This window comes from Dama dama, chromosome 19, assembly GCF_033118175.1.
Source record: "Dama dama isolate Ldn47 chromosome 19, ASM3311817v1, whole genome shotgun sequence".
Classification (NCBI taxonomy): Eukaryota; Metazoa; Chordata; class Mammalia; order Artiodactyla; family Cervidae; genus Dama; species Dama dama.
In genome coordinates, this window is record NC_083699.1 from 24,572,730 (window position 1) to 24,596,194 (window position 23,465).

At 41.8% G+C, this 23,465-nt stretch overlaps 1 protein-coding gene across 1 annotated transcript in view; it reads right to left on the reverse strand.

Moving 5' to 3' along the window:
• Window positions 1–23,465, reverse strand: part of PLD1 (phospholipase D1) — a 261,912-nt gene that overhangs the window by 237,887 nt on the left and 560 nt on the right. The window lies entirely within an intron of this gene.

The window sequence follows — 23,465 nt, forward strand, 5'->3', positions numbered from 1 at the left end:
TATAGAGCTTCTCCATCTTTGGCTGCAAAGAATATAATCAGTCTGATATCGGTATTGAACATCTGGTGATGTCCCTTGTCTACATCTGGTGTAGAGTCTTCTCTTGTGTTGTTGGAAGAGGGTGTTTGCTATGACCAGTGCCATCTCTTGGCAAAACTCTGTTAGCCTTTGTCCTGCTTCATTCTGTCCTCCAAGGCCAAATTTGCCTGTTACTCCAGGTGTTTCTTGACTTCCCACTTTTGCATTCCAGTCCCCTATAATGAAAAGGACATCTTTTTTGGATGTTAGTTCTAGAAGGTCTTGTAGGTCTTCATGGAGCTGTTCAACTTCAGCTTCTTCAGCATAGCACAGACATAGACTTGGGGCATAGACTTGGAGTACTGTGATAATGATTGGTTTGCCTTGGAAATGAACAGAGATCATTCTGTCGTTTTTGAGACTGCATCCAAGTACTGCATTTTAGACTCTTTTGTTGACTATGATGGCTACTCCATTTCTTCAAAGGGATTCTTGCCCACAGTAGTAGATATAATGGTCATCTGAGTTAAATTCACCCATTCCAGTCCATTTTAGTTCACTGATTCCTAAAATGTCGACATTCACTCTTGCCATCCCCTGTTTGACCACTTCCAATTTGCCTTGACCCATGGACCTAACATTCCAGGTTCCTATGCAATTTGCTCTTTACAGCATCGCACTTTGCTTCTATCACCAGTCACTTCCACAACTGGGTGTTGTTTTTGCTTTGGCTCCATCTCTTCATTTTTTCTGGAGTTATTTCTCCATTCTTCTCCTAGCATATTGGGCACCTACTGACCTGGGGAATTCATTTTTCCGTGTCCTTACTTTTTGCCTTTTCATACTGTTCATGGGGTTTTCAAGGCAAGAATACTGAAGTGGTTTGCCATTTCCTTCTCCAGTGCACCACATTTTGTCAGAACTCTCCACCATGAACCATCCATCTCGGGTGGCCCTACACAGCATGGCTCATAGCTTCATTGAGTTAGATAAGGCTGTGGTCCATGTAATCAGATTGGTTAGTTTTCTGTGATTGTGGTTTTCAGTCTGTCTGCTCTCTGATGGAGAAGGATAAGAGGCTTATAGAAGCTTCCTGATGGGAGAGATTGACTGAGGGGGAAACTGGGTCTTGCTCTGATGGGCAGTCCCATGCTCAGTAAATCTTTAATACAATTTTCTGTTGATGGGTGGAGCTGTGTTCCCTCCTTGCTATTTACCTGGGACCAAACTGTGGTGGAGGTAATGAAGATAATGGTGACCTCCTTCAAAAGATCCCATGCATGCACTGCCACACTCAGTGCCCCCAACCCTGCAGCAGGCCACCACGGACCCACGCCTCCGCTGGAGACTCTTGGACACTCCTGGGCAAGTCTGGGTCAAGTCTCTTGTGGGGACTGCTCCTTTCTCCTGGGTGCACACAAGGTTCTGTCTGTGCCCTCCAAGAGTCTATTTCCCAGTCCTGTGTAAGTTCTGGCAGCTCTATGGTGGGGTTAATGGTGACCTCCTTTAAGAAGACTAATGCCATACCCACGTCTGCTGCACCCAGAGCCCCTGCCTCTGCGGCAGTCCACTGCTGACCCGCACCTCCAAAGGAGACACTTAAACGTAGTTCTGTCTCAGACTCTATGGGGTCCCTGGGTCCTGGTGCACGCAAGGTTTGTTTGAGCCCTCTGAGCATCTCTGGCGGGAATGGAGTTTGATTCTAAATGCAAATTTGCTCCTCCTATCATTTTGCTGGGGCTTCTCCTTTGCCCTCAGATGTGGGGTATCTCATCATGGCCACTTCAGCGAAGTGCAGCTGCTGCTCCTGACCTTAGATGTGGACTCCTATCATAGCTCAGGTACATTTCCCCCTAACTCTGGACTACTTTCCTTCAAAATGTTCCTACAGATTGCTACCAGATCTTCTAAAACTATAACTCCAGGAGTGTGCTGGGCTGGTTGATACTAGATCCTGAGAACTGACTGGTAACTTTTCAGAAATTTTATGCATCAGTTGTTAAACATTAACAATGATTAACACTTAAATTATATAAATTTACAATGAAATAAATTATATTATCCCCAAAGGTAATAAACACTTGAAATCCATCCCTTCTTTATTGCTTTAGTACATGTAAGCAGTATCTATGCTCTTGGGTTACTTAGGTTTGCTTTACTATCTATGGAAATGCTATATAATGTTGTCCACTGTATATCCTTTCTTAATTCCCTGTAACTTGAAATTGGTCATGATGGGTATGTTTTCATATGGAAATTGACAAATCAAAGCTTTTTTTGTTGTTGTTGTTCAGTTGATTGTCTAAGCTTAAGAAAGTGAGAGAGAAAATGTTAATGTGTGGTGCCTGTTGTAGTTATATTGTGAATGAAACAAATAGTTGAGGAAATATTCTATACTATTCAATTCATAAAGAAGATGTTTAATGAGCAAGGGAAGTTCTCGGCTATGCCTTCATTGTTTCACTTTCATCTTACTGCATACTGTAATAGGAAAATATCAGTTATCCTCTCTCCTCAATTGTAACCATAGATTGGCTATGCATACAAGAGTTCAGTGAAAACTGCCAACCGGTCAGAATCAATTAGGTATGTGGACCTTACGATAAAGAATATTGTCTATTTTATCATTATTTGTAAATGGTGTACTATACATCATTTTATATCAGTAAAAGTTATTACTGATACACTTATTTTTATGGATAGCTAATTAAACATTTGTTAAACATTTACAAGCAGTCCACTGTAGGACTTCCCTGGTAATCCAGTGGTTAAGACACCAACGCTCCCAGAGCAGGGGGCATCGGTTTGATCCCTGGTTGAGGAACTAAGATCCTCTGCCGCACAGCGTGACAAAAAAAAAAAAAAAAAAGAAGAAGAAAACAAAAAAACAAGGACACCATTGTATAAATCTGATCAGCTGGTTCCTTTGTTAAAATTCCCTCAGTAGCTCCCTGTATCAGCCACCTTTTATGCATGACTTCAGATCCTCTCAAACTCACCTTGTATTCCTGCCATTGCAATGGCAGCCAGTTCCAGGAAGAGTCCAGCCAGCTCTCCACATGTGAAACCTGCCAGGGCCTCTCCATCCCAAGCTCCTCTGATGCTGTTTCATGAGGTGCCCAGGGGAACCCACGTGGCAGTCAGACATGCCCAGTCTGAAAAAGTCAGCCTGTCTTTAATCAACGTGAGACGAGAAAAATGAATAAAATCCTCTCCGTTCTTTTTCTCCAGCTGAACTATGCTGAGACACATTTCATAAGCCTTCCCCTAAGAAGACCCCTTGTGAACAAACAACTAGTTGTTTAGAACAATAGCCAACTCAATAAACTCCTCCTTGTACTGGTTTTGTTTCCTTCCCTGTGTAACTCTGGTCCTGCTCTCCTGCTCCCCAGATGGCATTTCCAAGTAAACTACCTAGCACAAGACTCTCCCGGTGGATAGAGTCCAAGCTCCTTATCTCAGTAGCAATGGCCCTCTGCACCTGGACCTCTACCTCCCTCTTCTGCTTCATTCCCTGGCATTTCACACTGGTCACAAAGAATGCACACACTTTCTTCCATCTCTGATGCTTTGTTCATGCCATTCCCTCTGCCTAGACTTCTCCCCAAAGGATGTGCAGGGAGGTACTACAACTATAAACTTACAAATGAAAAAATGGAGGTCTGGTGCAAGGTTTTCAAGAGCTAGTATAAGACAGAGCTGAAAACGCTCCTTGTTTTTATGGGCTTCTGCTTCTAGTTCCTAAAATGCCCATGAATATCTCTACTTTAGTCCCGAAGGTCTCCTGAATTAAATGTTTCCTTTTTCAGCCTCCCAAGTTACATGGATTTCCATTTCTCTATAAACTATTGTTTTATTGCCTGAACCATTTTGTCTCTCCCTAAAGAAGCAGGGAGTAATAGACTTTAACTCAGTGATTCAACCCAATCCCTCAAACATTTCTAGCCACTTTACACAAGCACTTATGAGGAGTGTAGGAAGGAAAACAAAACTGAATAAGACATGCTCTTTACTCAAAACAAGTTTGTAATCCAGTGGGAAAGTTAGGGATGTGCACAAATATACCAATACAGAGTGTGATGATTATAATGGAACAATGAGGCCAGAGGGTTTAAAATATTTGCTAGACTCATTAAAATATATATATATATATATATATATATATATATATATACACGTAGAACATATACCAAAAACATGTTCACATGCATAGTACATAAAATAGAGGAAGAGCAAGTTGACATACTAAGAAAACTATAAGCAAAATGAAGAAAAGTTCAAAATGAAGCCTATTTACAGATGCAGATATCTGAGAGCTAATAAGTAACCCTGATCAACCGATCCACAAATATATGAAGTGTGTGCACGTGTGCGTGCTCAGTAACTTCAGTTCGACTCTTTTCAACCCCATGGACTATAGCCAGCCAGGCCCCTCTGTCCACGGGATTCTCCTGGCAAGAATACTGGAGTGGGTTGCCATGTCCTCCTCCAGAAAATATTCCTGACCCAGGGATCAAACCCAAGTCTCCTGCATTGCAGATGGATTCTTTACTCCTAAACCACTGGGGAAGCCCAAATATATCAGTACCTGTTACATATAAGCCGTTTACTTTTTGTACAAATATATTCTGTAATATTTAAGACAATCAACAATCTGCAAAACATTGATTAGAATTGTACAAAAAAAGACCTCTAAGGGTATCTGATTCAGTCCCCTCCTCAAGAAACCAAGGTCCCACTAGGTTCATCTTTTTTTTTTTTTTTATCCAAACTACTTCCCCTGAGCAATGCAGCCACCCTCTTTCCTCCCCAACAGCTCCGACTTGAATCCTCTCTCTTGACCTTTCCATCTCTTTGATCCTTAAGAACCAATCAACGACCAAATCTGTGGTTTCTGCACAAATCCTCCCCACTTCATGCTTTTCTTGCTTAGAATTCCTAACCAACCTAATCCCCAGTCATTCCTAACCCTGAAATCACTCTTTCTCTTCCCAAGCCATCCATCACAACACCGGAGTTGCCCTCATTAAGCGTGACTCTGATCGTGCTGTCTCCTGGCTGCCAAAATAAGAAAACGTGTTTAGTTTAAATTTCCAGCTCTCTCATTCTCCATTCCATCTGTTTCTGGTTGTTCCTTCCCCCATATCAACCCTCCAGTCCACCTAGGCTAGCCAATATCCCTGCTCCCCCACACACTCTGCACTCTCCCTCCCATCGGGAGACTTGGGTAGCATCAGCCCCCCAAATGTCCTACCTGTCTAGGCTTTATCCCCTTGTTAAGATCCTGCTTAACCTCTCTCTCTTCCATGAGGGCTTCCCAGATCTTCAGCTGGTTGCTCATCTTTTGACCCACTTGTCCACACTGTTTCCTACTGCACGTTACTTGTACTTATTTCACAACATTCAATCTTTGAATTGTGGCTACTGATGCGTCAGCTAAACCATCAGACCAGTGATTCTCAAATCACAGTCCCCAATCCAGCAGCATCAGCAGCATCTGGGAACTTGTTAGAAATGCAAAAATTCTCGACTCAGCCAACCTACTGGCTCAGAAACTCTAGGGTGAAGCCCGGCACTCTGACCCTCAGAGCCCTCCAGGGGAATCCTAGGCACAGTGGAGTGTGAGAATTGCTCCACTAGACCATAAATCCCCCGAGGGCAGTGGTGAGGATCAAGATGAGTTCATCCTAGCTCCAGAGGCCCGGTCTGAACACATAAGAGGACTGGCGGAATTTCCGGAAATAAATTGCCCAGGCTCACATTGAGCTCGTTCTGAGACAAATCCAGAACTCAGGTTATCCTGCATAACAAACCAGAGTTCTTTGCAGCACATCCACAGCTTCTGATAGGGAATTTAGACCATTTGAATCCATGCATAGAAGTCTACAGTGAGGAGGAAATGCATTACCTAATTATGACAGATTGTAAAATAAACAGATCAGGCCATTTTCAATCTGTCATCTTCAAAATGATGAATTAGTTGAGCTGGCCAAGAAGGTTTACTTAGAGATGCCCTGTTTATGTGAGAGGTGAAACTCTATAGGAACAGAAGGATAGTCTCTATTAACAAGTAAATTATGCTCACAGAATGGTTTTTAGAGGCAAACTCAGTCTTTTTAAAACCACATTATACTGTATTGTGGTTATCTTCTACTTTTTGAATTATTAAAAGATTACTGAATTATTCAAGATTACTTTTAAAATAAACTCATTTTGACCAAAACATATGCAAATATGGGGAAAAAAACTCTGGCATGGACCGACAAGAATACATTTTAAAATTTCTCATGTATTTGGAGCCTCCTATTTAAAGTTGGCTAAATTTTTGGTATTCCATTCCATTTCTCTCAACCTTTGGAATTTTTAGAGACTTGTTACTTTTTAAGTCCTGTTCTTCCTTATGAGTTTTGTGATGGCTGTCGTGTGAGAATAGTAAAACCTGTTTTCTATTTTTTCATGATTTATTTGTAAAATGATAGGCCCTTAAAATGTGAAACCAAAAGAAACTTTAAAGGGAAGGGAGAAGCACTCAGGCCACTGAATCCGGGTAACACCCACACTTGTGTAGTAAGATTGTCCTACGGTTCTATAGGGCTTCCCTGGTGGCTCAGAGGGTAAAGAATCTGTCTGCAGTACAGAGGACCTGGGTATAATCATGTGCATGAGAAATACTGCCTGCCATATCAGTAAGCAAAAGATGTTGTGACCATCAAGTCAACAACCACTGCAGCCACCTCCAACTGTGCACCCTGAGGGGACTCAGGATGGAGAAAAGCAGGATACTGGCCCTAGATAGCTAAGGTGCATATCAAAGGAATAATTTTAATGAGCCCAGACTTTTGTATCTTCCCATACACAGAAAAGCACTAAATTCAATAACTTGAGATGTCTGGTTTTCTTTAATTAACAGTAACCTCTGAATGTTCCGACTACCTGGTTTTTGTTGCAAGAAGTCCTACATATCCTGGCTCCTCCCTTATTTCTTCACAGCAGCCCCTCAGAGCTATCTTTTTCCTGCATTTTTTTTCTTTTAATCGACAATCAGCAACAGTAGGAAAGTAAGTTGGATAAGATCAAAGTGGACTGATTACAATGCTGAGGGGTATGATGCAGAACTAAATGATGAGGGTATTTTCAATTAATCATGGTCACTTAAACATCCTTTATGAATATAACTCTAGGGCCATTTTTGTAGCATTAAGCAATGGATCTACACTTTGAGGAAAATCAAGCCTCTACTTGCGGCAACAGAGTTCTCCAGGCCTGTCCTCTGAGAAGAGGTTCGAGGGTGGCTGGTGAGCCATTCAGGACCCATTCAGGACCTATTACACTTCCAGCTGAGGCAGTCACTCTCCTTTGCCCCAGAGCTGTGCACTCTCTCTTGCTCTGCACCAGCTCTGGGGGCGCTGGTGAGGAGGACCCCAAGGCCAAAGAAACACAGGCCTTACCTGAAGCCAGGCCGCACCTCCCTGCCCCAGACCCAACTTGGTTTGTGAGTCATAACAAAGAAAAGAAATTACGTTCATCATTTCTAGTAATTCCTTCTCAATGAACATATAGTCCTTTTAAGTTATGGAAGATTTCATAGCTTTCCTGAGCCACTGGTACTAGGAAATCAGGGTGTAAAAAATTTTACTGTATAGAAATCATCAGATTAAGGGTTTATGGCTCAGTAAGTAAACAAATAAATTGAGAAAAAAATCCTGGATGGAATTAGGAGACAGTGTCAACACAAGCACTGGTTTCACGAGAAAGAGTGAGAATGAAATGCTTGCCCTGGTTGTGTTAAAATAATTCTAATTACAGTCCATTAAGTGAGGTGCTTATCCTTTATGCTTAACTTGTGCTTAATTACCATGTAATATAATGATGACTTCTCAGCATGTTCTAAATTGATACTGCAGCCCTTTACTTGATTGTAGTAGGAAATTCTTCATACCTGTCTAGCCAGATCTCAAGACCCAGCTCTAGGTATATTACTTAATCTTCCTGGAAACTGACCCATAGGCCCACATTTATTTTGCCATTTACAGAGTCAGTTAAGCTGGTGATAGAGACAGAGTAAAGGGACAAGACAGGTGATTAAATAGCTAATCCCACTAGTAGGTTGTAAGTAGAGAAAAAAGTATGAGAGACCCCAGTAAGTTAATGATCCCTCAAAGAAAGCTGGTTTGCTTAACCACAAAACCAGTCAGGCTTACTTAGCAATAAAACAATGCAACATAAGCATGAGACATGCCCCAGAACAATAAAACAATGGTGGAAAAAGACCTATATCCTGCCCAGGGAGGTCAGTAAGCTAACAATTCCTAGGACACGTTCCTCTGCACACACTAAAAACAAAAATATAAGGAAAAGGTGATATGATACTAAAACCTGAAATGATTTACCATATTCTAGTATATGATATTGCCTTTTCGCTCATTTTCACTGCACCATGACAGTCTTGGCTTGACCACATAGGGACAAGAAAAATTCCCTGCCTATGTGGTGGAGAAGTTAATGATGGAAACCTGATATCTGCTTAAGAATGAGGAAGAAGGTGGTCTTCTCCCCCTCTCCACTTTTCCTTTGATTATAAAATCATAGCCCACTAAGATCTGGGCATGGCACTTTCTTGTCCACCTGCTGATAAGTCTCACAAGTACCCTATTCTAATAAATCACTTCTTATCTATCACTTTGCCTCTTGCTGAATTCTTTCTGTGCTGAGACATGAAGAAACAGAGCACCTTGGAGCCCCCATTAACTGAGACACATTTCTGCAGTTTCACTGGGATGGGTCTCACACTTCTTAAAGGAGTACTGAGTGGGGTATCAGAACACTAGTGGAACTGACCACCCACTGAGCCCCCAACACTTGACTCAGAAGCATCTTTCTGGACCAAATGGTCAGGTCATCTGGTCTCTGAGTGTAACTGTCTACCCACAACTTCATTTACAAATTGATTTCCCAGAACTTCTTTGTCTCCTGAGAAACCTGTAGGCAGGTCAAAAAACAACAGTTAGAAATGGACACGAACAACAAACTGGTTCAAAATTGGGAAAGCAGTACATCAAAGCTATATATTGTCACCCTGCTTATTTAACTTATATGCAGAGTATATCATGCGAAATGCCAGGCTGGATAAAGCACAAACTGGAATCAAGAGTTCTGGGAGAAATATCAATAACCTCAGATATGCAGATGACACCACCCTTATGGCAGAAAGTGAAGACGAACCAAACAGCCTCTTGATGAAGGTGAAAGCAGAAAGGGAAAGCTGGCTTAAAACTCAACATTCAAAAAGCAAAGATCATGGCACTGGGTCCCATCACTTTATGGCAAATAGATAGGGAAACACAAACTGGAATCAAGAGTTCTGGGAGAAATATCAATAACCTCAGATATGCAGATGACACCACCCTTATGGCAGAAAGTGAAGACGAACCAAACAGCCTCTTGATGAAGGTGAAAGCAGAATGGGAAAGTTGGCTTAAAACTCAACATTCAAAAAGCAAAGATCATGGCACTGGGTCCCATCACTTTATGGCAAATAGATGGGGAAACACTGGAAGCAGTGGCTGACTTTATTTTCTTGGCCTCCAAAATCACTGCAGATGGTGACTGCAGCCATGAAATTAAAAGATGCTTGCTCCTTGGAAGAAAAGCTATGACCAACCCAGACAGTATATTAAAAAGCAGAGGCATTACTTTGCCAACAAAGGTCCATATAGTCAAAACTATGGTTTTCCCAGTAGTCATGTATGGATGTGAGAGTTGGACCATAAAGAAGGCTGAGCACTGAAGAATTGATGCTTTTGAACTGTGGTGTTGGAGAAGACTCCTGAGAGTCCCTTGGATTGCAAGGAGATCAAACCAGTCCATCCTAAAGGAAATCAACCCTGAATATTCATTGGAAGGATTGATGCTGAAGTTGAAGCTCCAATACTTTAGCCACCTGATGCAAACAGCCAACTCATTGGAAAAGACTCTGATGCTGGGAAAGATTGAAGGCAGGAAGAGAAGGGGACAACAGAGGTTGAGATGGGTGGATGGCATCACTGACTCAAAGGACATAAGTTTGAGCAAACTCCGGGAGATGGTGGATGACAGGGAGGCCTGGCGTGCTGCAGTCCATGGGATTGCAAAGAGAGTCGGACAGCACTGAACAACTAAACAACAACAACAACCCACAATTTCAATTAAAAAGAAAAAAAAAGAATTGGCCCATGACTAAAACCACTCCCTAAAGTATTTCTGTGTGTGTGGACTGGCACAGAAACAAGAATACCAAAAAGCACTGGATTGTAGAACAAAAGTTACTAATGAAATACAAGAGAAAATCAAAAACACTGGGAAGTAAGGAGAATGAAATAGTTTTAAGATTATTCCATTTCAAGCCAGTCCAATAAGCATGTTGGGATTGGCTATATGTTAACCTTGTAGGTGCTTTAAAAATAGGTGAAATTTATATATAAATGATATTTATATTTACATACTAAGATCATGGCATCCGGTCCCATCACTTCATGGCAAATAGATGGGGAAACAATGGAAACAGTGACACACTTTATTTTCTTAGGCTACAAAATCACTACAGATGGTGACTGCTGTCATGAAATTGAAAGATGCTTGTTCCTTGGAAAAAAAGCTATGACAAGCCAAGACAGTGTATTAAAAAGTAGAGACGTTACTTTGCCAACAAAGGTGTGTATAGTCAAAGCTATGGTTTTTCCAGTAGTCATGTTTGGAAGTGAGAGTTGAACTATAAAGAAGGCTAAGTGCTGAAGAATTGATGCTTTTGAATTATGGTGTTGGAGAAGACTCTTTGAGAGTCCAGTGGACTGCAAGGAGATCAAATCAGACAATCCTAAAGGAAATCAACCCTGAATATTCATTGAAAGGATTGATGCTGAAGCTGAAGCTCCAATACTTTGGCCACCTTATGCAAAGGGCCAACTCACTGAAAAAGACCCTGATGCTGGAAAAGATTGAAGGCAGGAGGAGAAGGGGACAACAGAGGATGAGATGGTTGGATGGCATTACTGATTCAATGGATGTGACTTTGAGCAAACTCCGGGTGATAGCAGAGTACAGGGAAGCTGCAGTGTTTCAGTCCATGTGGTTGCAAAAAGTCAGACATGACTGAGCTACTGAAAAACAAAAACAAGAGTTTAATTATGTGGTTTAGTAGAGAAAAAACCTGCACACAGGAGATTGGTTGTGGGAAACAGAAAGCATGGAGGATTGTCATGGGGATTTCTGTAACAAATTCACCATTGAATGAGAACAATGTATTGAGTAGCATTTAATTAAGAAAAATCTGAAGCAAATAAAAAGGACAAAAATTATTCCTAATACGTCCTAAGGAGTTTTAGGAAGAGAGCTGACTATAAATGTTCATATAGATGATGGACATTTATTTCAGCAATAATTGAAAGTAGTGAGTGCAAACTCAGTATACAATGGGGGAAAGAAATGCCTTTGACCTCTACCATCCCCCAAAACACATAAATATAGTGGCTCAGATGGTTAACAATCTTCCTGCAATACAGGAGACCTGGGTTCAACGCCTGGGTCATAAAGACCCCCTGAAGAAGGGAATGGAAACCCACTACAGTAATTTTGCCTGGAGAATTCCATGGACAGAAGAGCCTGGTGTGATACAGTCATAGGGTCACAAGGAGTCAAACACTGAGGAACCAACACTTTCACTTTTTCACTTCACCATCCTCAAAACTTTTCTGTAAATCTGAAACACAAAGTTTACTTTTTAAAAAATAAATATACAAAATCACGCCTTTTTCAAATGATATGCTTTTATGGAAAGTGAAATTGAGAGAAGTGCAGAGCTTTGCTCTCTACATCTCTTACCCCAGCTGCTGCTCCAATCCTAGGGCAAACTGAAATCACTATCATGAAAAACTGGGATGTGTTATTGTAATGAAACACCAGCCCATTTCAGGCAGCCTAGTGGCACTGTGCCACACTACTCAGTCCAGCCTTTCACTGACTGTATTAGACCACAAGCTCTGTGCGGGCAGAACCACATCTTCGCTGAACAAGCACATGCTGAACACTCCGTTGGCATCAAAAGACCACTGACTAACTTACCAGCACCAGTATAAGCAGCAAACACAAGGTGATGGCTTTCACCACCAGCCCTACTGGCCTTCCTTGGCCACAGATCTGTAAAACTTACTTCCTCATTAGTCCAAGTCTGTTCCCTGTGACATCAGATAGGAGAAACCTCTCCAACGTGCCCTTCTGGACTCCTGAGTCTTACAGAGTGATGTATAGCCCTCTTACCCCATCACCCCACCCAAAACCACCACAACAGAGCTCAAAGAGGGAGGAAAACAGGAACCTCCCCAAATCTATCAGGCTTATTTTACACTACTTTCATATTTAATTGATCCATTTTATCACAGATTAATCACCCATAGGACAAACAGCTACAGCTGAATCAACCCTTACACGCTCTCTGCAAATGAAAGGAAACATTCATATACAGGGCTACAGATTTTGTTTCCCATCGGTTGAGAGTGGCCCTTGTTCCAAATGGCAGTAATATCTCAGCAATGCATCACTGTCCCAAAGATAACATCTGTGGAATCAGGAAAAGAATGATAACAAGAACTGATGAATTACCTGGGAACCCAGGGTTCACACTAACATCACATACTCACACAGTAGTTCAGAGAGGCATTCATTTTACAAGTAATTAGTGAGCACCTACTATATGCCAGGCAAAAGCCAGCTCTCATGGAGCTTATGTTCATATGTAGAAAACTCAGTATTCAAGAAAACTCAGTATTTAAGACATGAAGAAAAACTCATAGTGATCAGTGCTGGGGTGAAAATCATCCATGGGAATAGCTAGGACAATGAGGCTATGAGCAAGGTAATGGGCAGGGAGGCAGATTTGATGGTCAGGGAAAGACTTTTCAGAGAGGTGACATTTGAACCTTTTGTCATTGACCCAAATGTCAACAATATGCATCCCACACAAAGACTCGGGAGAAGAGTGTTTCTGGCAGAGGGAATGGCACAGTGCAAAGCCCTGAAGTGGAACCAGGTTGGTATGTTCCAGAAACAGAACCCCCCCGGCCATCCCCAGAGATGGGCAACTGTAGTTCAGAAAGATGAAAACTGAGGCTAATGTGGGAATAAACCTCGCTTAGCTGACTCCCCTACCAGTCTCCAAGTACCATGCAGAGCTGTGTCCTTAGGTGAGAATCTAGGCCCCAAAAGATCTGAGCTCAGGGAGTCAGGCCCTTATCTGAGAAACAGGTTTATGGGGCCAAGAGGTAGACTCTGAAAGTTGTCTCACAGGAAGAGAATTTGAGGCCAAACATAAAAATCAAGACTCTCGGGCAATATGGCCAGGGTCCAGTAGGCCAAATGACTTGACGCTACACAGGGCTCATGGAGACCCCAGGGCTGGGCAGCAAGGGCCCACAGGGGCCAAGCAGGTATATGGGAGGATCATCAGAATCCCAAAGGAACTCAAAATATACTGCCCTGAGTCGCCTCCACCCCAAGAACCCCAATTTAGTGGGTATATGACTGAACCTGGGACTCTGAATTTAATCAAGCTCCCAGGTGATTTTATTTAGCCAGACCTTAGAATGACTGACTGGGAGTGAGGAGAGGGAAAGCTTGCCCTGGAGGGGAAAGCTGAGTCTGAAGAATCCTATCTCTATAGACAAATAGAATCAAGGATGGAAGAGAACGCAGTTAAGGGAAAACGCACTTGGTATAACTATACGTCCATGCATAATCTTTAAAACTGGTAGAAAAGAAAAAGGGAAGTAAAATTTTATAATCTAATAAAGATGAGCTTAAAAATATATAGCTAATATCGTTTAAGAAGTTGAAAGTTTTCTCCTAGGAATAGGAAAAAAGATTGTCTGCTATTACCGATCGCGCACGCATGCGTGCTATGTCACTTCAGAGTCCAACTCTGTGACCCCATGGACTGTAGCCCGCCAGGCTCCTCCGTCCATGGGATTCTCAAGACAAGAATACTGGAGTGGGTTGCCACACCCTCCTCCAGGGAGCTTCCCGGCTGTATTCAACACCATGATAGATGGCATATTTAATGCAATTAAACAAAAAAAAAAAGAAAGAAAGAAAAAATATAAAGTGGATGCAGCTGAGATAAAGAAAAAAGTATGAAACCAAAATTATACTAGCTAATAGGAAAAGATAGTTAAGAACACTGCATAACTTGGAGTATTCCTTTTCCTCCAACCACATCTCCAAACTCAAGACACTACTTTTGTTTTCAATATAATGCATTTAATATAAATTTAAAACCTAAACTTAGGCAATCTGTTGTTTCATAATGGCATGTTTATAGTTGGCTCATGAAATTCCTGAAAATTTAAAACCAGCTCTCAGCATGTCAGTTCCAGGGCACCACTGGCAAAAGCTTCTGAAAAAAACACAAAAAACAGTTCACTGCCTTTCCTTTCCCTCTTAAGGTCCACCTTCTCTTCCCTCCAACAGACGCACAGCAGTGCTTTCACATCTGCTCCGAGGAGCCCCACGGTTCCAGCTGCTAAGGGTCAGCCTGTGCCAGGATGTGGGCAGGGAGGGAGATGGGAGGACACAGCTGGTTCACTGGCCCCATCTACGAATCCTCAAGGACGGCTGTGCTTAGGGTATTCTATATGCTGGGATTTCACAGAAGAGTTCATTCAGAAAAGCAGTCCTTAGGGGCAGGGCAGGGGACAGTAACAACAATTTTTTCCTTCAAGTATGAAAATGGCTGGTCTAGGTTACTGACACACAGTCTACGCTTCCATCCATGATTCATGCAGGTGTGTGTGACCCACACCCCTATAAAGCTGGCGAAGCCTGTGACGCCATCCTGCCATTTAACGTGAAGGCAGAAACGTGATGGGAGGCATGTTATTCCAACACAGCATGAACTAGTTCACTCGTCCCTTGAGAGTGCACCCTATTCTTAATTCTAAATACACTTTAAAAATATACCTCCATACACACACTCGTTGGAAAAGAGAGACGAATGATGCTTCTCCAACTATAAATGCATGCCACCCTGTGTGTGTGTGCAGACAGTGCGTCTGATTCTTTGTGACCCCATGGACTGTAGCCCAGCAGGCTCCTCTGTCCATGGGATTTTCCAGCAAGAATACCCAAGTGGGTTGCTATTTCCTTCTCCAGGGATCTTCCCCACCCAGGGATTGAGAGATAGCTCTTGCATCTCCTGCCCTTGGCAGGTGGATTCTTTACCAGCTGAGCCACCAGGGACACTGCACCACCTGCGAAGCCCAAATGCCATCCTACGTTTGTAAATTAAGAAAAAATCAAATTTTCTACCTAATGTCAAAACATATACCTAAAAAGTATGATTATCAAAGGCATATAGCCCATTATCCCTAGTTGTAACTAGCTCTGTTGCTTGAAGCTTTCCTACTGCTTCTCATCACTGGGGTCTCATGGAATGCCATACTTATTCAAGAATTCCTCTCAGGAAAAATTAATTTCTCCCTCGTCCATATTCCTGTAAGGCCCCACCTCCATGTCTCCTCCAACAGTGATTTGCTTGGTTATTTAGGGATGTCACTCCTGCTAGATCTGGGGTGGAGTGGGGAGAGCTTTGTGAAAGAGGGGAACTAACATTTATTGTGTCATTTCTATGTTCCAGTTGTTAGTCGCTAAGCTGGGTCCAACCCTTTTACAATCCCGTGGACTATAGCCCACCAGGCTCCTCTGTCCATGGGATGTTCCAGGTAAGAATAGTGTCGTGAGTTGCCATTTCCTTCTCCAGGGGATCTTCCCGACCCAGGGATTGAACCTGTATCTCCTGCACTGGCAGGCAGATTCTTTACCACTGAGGCACCAGGAAACCCCAGCTTTACAGGCTTTGTTTCCTGCAGTCCCCACAATAATCCTATGAGATAGGTATTATTTTTATCCCCATTCTACAGATAGGGAAACCAAGGTATAGGGGACTTTTAAGTTACTTATCTCAGGCCACATGGTGCTCAAGTCCTCAGGATCTGAATCCTAGCTCTCAGGCTCCTAGGACAAGGACTGTGGTCACTACTGCTGGTGAGGAACTTGTGGGGCTCAACTGTGCCTTACTGTTATTTGCCTTACTTGCTTTACAGGACCTGCTTTGATTCATCACTGCCCCATCACCCTACATTTCCAGACAAGACAGTGGCAGATTGGGGTTGGGACTGGGGATAGGGTAAAAAAATCTTTGCTCCATGTTCCTAGCTTTGAAATATTTAGCATCTACAATATTCTATCACATGATCCTTTTTTTCCTTAAGATAATATGATTTTGGAACCCATACCTCAATCCTCTGCTAATCCTCCCCAACCTTCTTATTTCAAAGGACTCTTTCATCAGAATTCAGGTAGAAAATACTGCAGGAAAAGACCAATGAGATGAGTAAACTAGCTGCAAATTCAAAATGCCACAGACTGTCCACTGCACTTCTACAAGTTTATTTCTGAAAGTAGTTAAATGGCACAGCAGAACAAATCAATAAGTAAAACATTCATTATAATAATCTTCTTTTCTGGAAATATTTACATATTTTGGATAAAATGAATCACACTGATTCAGCTCACATCTAATTGTACACTACAATGAGCAGTGGAGACGCAAAAGTGAAAAAAACACAGTCAGTGACCTCTCACGGGGAAGACAAGCGATAAAATAATTGAAAACCCTGTGATTCTAATATCATGCTATATGTAAAATCCATTCATAAAAAATGGGGTAAACAAAAATAGACTAGGTTAGTATGAAGATCCCAAGCAGGGGCTAAGAGTTCCCTGGTATCTCTTTGTCCACATGCTTTGTTGATTAGCAATGGTTTTAAGCAACAATAAGATCACTTTAAGATAAAGACTTGAACGTAAGACCTGAGATCATAAAACTCCTAGAAGAAAACAGAGGCAGTATGCACTTTGACAGTGGTGTTAGCAATATCTTTCTGGATTTGTCTCCTCGGGCAAGGGAAACAAAAGCAAAAATGAACAAAATGGAACTAAACCAAACTAAAAAGTTTCTGAACAGCAAAGGAAACTATCAACAAAATGAAAAGACAACCTACCAAATGGGAGAAGATATTTACAAACCATATATTCAATAAAGGGTTGTCATCTAAAATATAAAAAGAACTCATATAACTCAACAACAAAAAAACAAACAACCCAATTTAAAAATGGGCAGAGGAGACGAATAAACATTTTTCCAAGAAGACATACAGACGGCTAATGGGCACATGAAGAAATGTTCAACATCACTAATTATTATGGAAATCCAAATCAAAACCACAATGAGGTATCACCACATGCCTGTTAGAAAGGCTATGATCAAAAGGCAAGAAACAACAAGCTGGCAAGGAAGTGGAGAAAAGGGAAGCTTCATACACTGTTGATGGGACTGTAAATTGCTGCAGCCATTTTGGGAAACAGTGTGGAGATCCCTCAAAAAATTAAGTATAGAACTACTGTATGATCCAGCTATCCTATTTCTGCATATTTAGCCAAAGAATAAAAAACATGAATTAAAAAAGATATATGGACCTCTATGTTCATTACAGCATTATTTACAATGGATATGGAAACAAGCTAAGTGCCCTAAATGAATGAATGGATAACGAAGATGTGGTGTCCTCATATTAGAAATTAATTATTAGATGCATGAACGTGGCCAGTCACTTCTCTGAGGCCTAGCATTCTAATCTGTTAATGTGAGTACCAATAATGTTGTTTGGCTTGCAAATAAGGTCATGTGTGGGAAGACAATGTACAGGTGCATGGCATTCCTAGACATGAATATTAACTGGTGGACAGTTTAACATCTCATGCTACAATGTTACTGATCCAAATGGAGAAGTCCTGTGGAGGCCCAGGAATACTGAAACTCCAGGAGAATGTCTGGTGACTTTAACTTTAGTGACCACTAATAAGCTGGAAAATACATTTTTAAATATGCCTTTTAAATGTTGCTAAAGAGTGGATTTAAACAACTTTGTAAAATAAATGACTGTTAAAAAAATGTGATAATTACAATGGAATATTACTCAGCCACAAAAAAGATGAAATCCTGCCTTTTGAACAGTATAACTGGACCTGGAAGATACTATGTTAAGTGAAAACAAATACTATATGATTTCACTCATTTGTGAAATATAAAAAACAAACTAAAAAGCAAAAAAAAAAAAAAAATTTAAACAAACCAAACACATAGATACAGAGAACAAAGTAGTGAGTTGCTAGAGTGAAAGGGCTGGGGTGGAGGGGCGGGGGGGATGGTGGGGAGGGTGAAAAGGATAAAGAGGATCAAATATATGGAGATAGATGTAACTAAAAATTTTGGTGTCTGTAGTGTATACAGGGGCTTCCCAGGTGGCACTAGGGGTAAAGAACCTGCCTGCCAAAGCAGGAGACATAAGAGATGTGGGTTGGATCCCTGGGTTGGGAGGATCCCTGAAGGAGGGCATGGCAACCCACTCCAGTACTATTGCTTGGAGAATCCCATGGACAGAGGAGCCTGGCAGGCTATAGACCACAGGGTCACAAAGAGTCAGACATGACTACAGGGACTTAGCACAGTGTATCCAGAAGGAGAAATAGAATATACATGAAACTTACATAATGTTATAAATCAATGTAACTCAACAGAAAAATAATAAATAAATAATCGCTTCAGGATAAACCAAAGAAAAGATCATTTTCATCTACACTTGACATTTCAAAGGGATTGTCACGCAGAATCACATGGGAGCTCGAGCTTGTGTCAAGAACTGACAAAACTTTCAGCACCCTGTCTTCCCCTGTGCTGGTTCCTCTCTGCACTGGCTTCTGCCTCCCACTCCACCACCTTCCTTTTCCCATGTTTATTCCTTATTCTCCTTCATCCAAATTCACTTACTGTCTGCAAGAGCCTACTCTGAAAAAAAATCACTGTTGAATACTGAACTTTGATTTTCCTGTCCTTTATATAAAGTTTGTCAATTTACGCCCTTAGAAGTCTCTCCCTCTCTCAACAAAAGAGCCGACCAAACGGAGTTATTTTTATTTCCCTGTTGCTCTTGGCTGATTTTCTTTTGTGCGTCAGAGGCTTTCAAAAGGTTCCCAACTCCAGATCCAAAAAGTGCACAAAAATGATTGAGTACAGAATAAAATATTCCTCTCATCCAGAGGGGAGCCTGAGGTCACAGGCTGGGGAAGGAATTGGGGTTCTGGAGCCCTAAGCAGCAAGACTGTCCATGGCCTATGGTCAGCCACAAGCTTCTGTTCTGTCCACCTGGGATAAAACCCAGGCCTTTATTTGGGCTGGGTTAGATTAGCTCTGGGATGGTCATAATGATTATTAAAATACAGAAGTGTTTCCTCTCTGATAGGCAAATACTGCCTCCCCATACACACATCCTGGCCTCCACAGACCCTTTCAGGATCCCTGTCCAAAACTCCTCACAATCAAGAGGCAAGGAGATCAGCAGAGAGTCTCTAGGACCCTGTCTCAGCGCTCACAGAGCCTGACAAAACCACACTCCACTTTAATTTCCGCTGGAGAAAAATGTGTGTGTGTGTGTGTGTGTGTGTGTGTGTGAAAGTTGCTCAGTCATGTCCCACTCTTTGCAACCCCATGGACTGTAGCCCAGCAGGCTCCTCTGTCCATGGGATTTCCCAGGCAAGAATACTGGAGAGGGTTGCCATTTCCTTCTCCTGCTGAAAAATAAAGGAATTGAATTGGTTGTCTGAGTTGCACTTCTATTGCAATTATGTCAAGTTATTTATCCCTAAGGATAAGGACAAGACAGCAGTATAATAATACAAAAAAAATTCATTTGTTAGGAGGGTGGAATCTCTGGCTATATTTTTCTGATGAGACAGCAGTGCCAAAACCCTGGGCTCAAGATGCCTGAGATGGATCTGAAAGAGACATGTGCACCCCAATGTTCATCGCAGCACTGTTTATAATAGCCAGGACATGGAAGCAACCTAGATGCCCATCAGCAGACGAATGGATAAGGAAGCTGTGGTACATATACACCATGGAATATTACTCAGCCATTAAAAAGAATTCATTTGAATCAGTTCTAATGAGATGGATGAAACTGGAGCCCATTATACAGAGTGAAGTAAGCCAGAAAGATAAAGATCATTACAGCATACTAACACATATATATGGAATTTAGAAAGATGGTAATGATAACCCTATATGCAAAACAGAAAAAGAGACACAGATGTACAGAACAGACTTTTGGACTCTGTGGGAGAAGGCGAGGGTGGGATGTTTCGAGAGAAGAGCATGTATATTATCTATGGTGAAACAGACCACCGGCCCAGGTGGGATGCATGAGACAGGTGCTCGGGCCAGGTGCACTGGGAGGACCCAGGGGAACCGGGTTGGGGGGAAGGTGGGAGGGGGGATCGGGATGGGGAATACATGTAACTCCATGGCTGATTCATGTCTATGTATGACAAAACCCACTGCAATGTTGCAAAGTAATTAGCCTCCAACTAATAAAAATAATTGAAAAAAAATAAATAAAATAAAATAAAAATTCATTTGTTATAATGCAAAAAAAAAAAAAAAAGGATGCCTGCGATGGAATCCCAGCTCTGCCATGGGTTTAGCTGTATGATCTTGCTGTACCTCCAATGACCTCATCTATAAAAGGGGCTGGTAGGACTATTCCATATCTACTTCACGGGGTTGTTTTGAGAATAAAATGTGCTCATGTGTGTAAAATGCTTAGAATAGTGTCTGGTGCACAGAAAGTACCTTTAAGTGTTGACTGAATACACAAATCATTTTGTATTCTGTCACAGAATGTTTGTTCAATAAATTAAAAAATTAAGCAAGTTTCACAACACAAAGAAAAAAAAAAAGCAGCTGTGACATTATGAAACACCTACTATACACTTTTATTAAAAAACCCAGCATTAAAACATCCGGGATATAGATCTTACACTGGCCTGTGAATTTAGGGAAACTAACACATTGGAAGGCATTTCCACTACAGCATGAGATAGGATTTGTACTATTCCTTTTCTAATCAGAAATGTCACAGGCTTATGAGAAATTTAGGGTTTGAGTTTCTCATTTTAACCCTGCAAAAACATTTATCCACACCCTGGCGGGAGAATACATTTTATTTTGTGGTCCTAAGACTGGAAGAATTAAAAACATAAAACCAGGCCCTGCAAGGCTACAGCTTCTCTCATGCACACAGTGCCTCAAGCCAAGAGTTTAAAGGGTCGTATCTTATGTACTGGGTCCTCTGAGTCCATCAATGTTTAGAAAACATCTAGAGTGGAAAGGAAACTGCTACACCCAGGAGCTAGCTCAATCAAAACTCCTTTTAGTTATTAAAAGGGTGCACAACCTGAGCTCAAGCATAATTTGGAAACATGTTACAGAGCTGCTAAGGAGACAAAGGAATTTCATCTTTCTGTTAGAGATTAAGGAGAGGAAACTACCAACAACAACTCTAGGGAATTCCCTGGCAGTTCAATGGTTAGGACTCCGCACTCTCACTGCTCAGGACATGGGTTCAAACCCTTGCGTGGGAACTAAGACTCCGCAAGCCACCGGCATGACCAAAAAACAAACAGAAAAACTCCCTCACCTGTTTCTCCCACTTCATAGCTAAACCTCACTGTACCTCACAGTACACAAATTTAAATAGGTCCCAAGCTTATCCTCTGGGTTTCCCAGGTGGTAAAAAACCCCCGCCTGCCAATGCAAGAGACTTAAGAGACGAGGTTCAATCCCTGGGTCGGGAAGATCCCCTGGAGGAGGGCCCGGCAATGCACTCAAATATTTTTGCCTGGAGAATCCCATGGACAGAGGAGCCTGACGGGCTATAGCCAATAGGGTTGTAAAGAGTTGGACACGACAGAAGCGACTTAGCACACAAGTTTATCCTCACAGAGTAAAGTATTAGGCCTTTCCTGACGCGGATAAAACTTACTAAACACAGTCTGGTTATACCTTTTCAACTTTCTTTTCTCTAAAAATATGAGAAGGAACTCAAACTTCCCTTAGTGAGAAAACTAGAGCTTGTATTCTAGTCATTATCATTGAAATGTTATTAAAACTCTAAAAAAATGAAGAATTTTGTGGAGGGATAGTTGTGATGGGAGCACAATAATATGAAAGTACTTAATGCCACTGAATTACATACTAAAAAATGGTTACAATGAAAAATTTTATGTTATGTGTTTCAACACAATAAAAATAAAATAACATGGAAAACCCTGTAAGAGTTAAAGGTAAATGAATTTTACAACAAATCATTTTTAACTAAGGAATGCACATTTAGTAATCAGACAACTTCCAAGGAGCAGGGTCCTCCACTGCCTAGTTGTAAGTGAATCAATAAGCCTAAATATAGCACTTCTAGCCGTGGTTCCCAAATACTGTAACATCAGGTACAAACATGTTAAAGACACACCTTTCTCAAAGCCTTAACTACTCACACTTTTCATATGGATTGTGAGTTATACTAGGTCCTGAGAAGACAAGCAGGGAGCCCAGACAATTAGTGAAAAGATCCTAAAACAACATTTAAAGGCTGTGTACAAATTCAAGCTAAAAGACTGTGCCCTATTTACTTGTACGTTATCATAAAACATTTAATACTGAAAGAAAATCTTATTCAAAGAGGCAGTGTGTAATTGTGGAGTCTGTTAATAGTTCGAGCTATAGATTAATTTTCATTCTTTACACTTTCATTGCGCCACCTTTAGTTAGCCATTTAACATAGCACCGAGGTCTGGGGATACCTGGCCTCCCTGAAGCCCTGAGAAAGGACTCAAAGGGCCGTCTAAACTGTAACCATGGCTGATTCATGTCAATGTATGGCAAAAACCACTACAATATTGTAAAGTAATTAGCCTCCAACTAATAAAAATAATTGGGAAAAAAATAGCCAATAAACTGTAACCGGTAGGCCTGGCAAGTAAAGTAAGTGACCTCCTTATTTCGGGGGAAAAACCTAGGGATAATCAAACGCAGAAACGTTTGTGGTTCTTAAGAATCTACTTGCCTTTAGTATTTTACAAAGACAGTAACGATGGCAATAATCCGAAACTAGGAGAATGAGCAAATACAGGCGTGGTGATAGTTCTGGACTGACTCTACAAGCTCTGAAGGGCCTCACACAATCCTATCCTAGGCTTGAAGCTCCACGCTCTTGGATCTGAGACCTAAGTCCCAAATGCCTGAGGCTGGAGCCCCTTGATACACACCCAGGTCCTTGCGCCCTCATCCCTGCCCCGCCCCGCGTCATCACTTCGTGGGCGCCACAGCGGGCAGCTGTGTGGCCACATGCCCAGGACGGGGCATCTGGCGTGCTGGGCGCTCAGCCTCGGAACACAGCACTTCCTGGTTGGTTTGGGGCACTGGTCCCACCGCCACCGCCGTCGCGGTCATCCCACAGCACACGCGAACC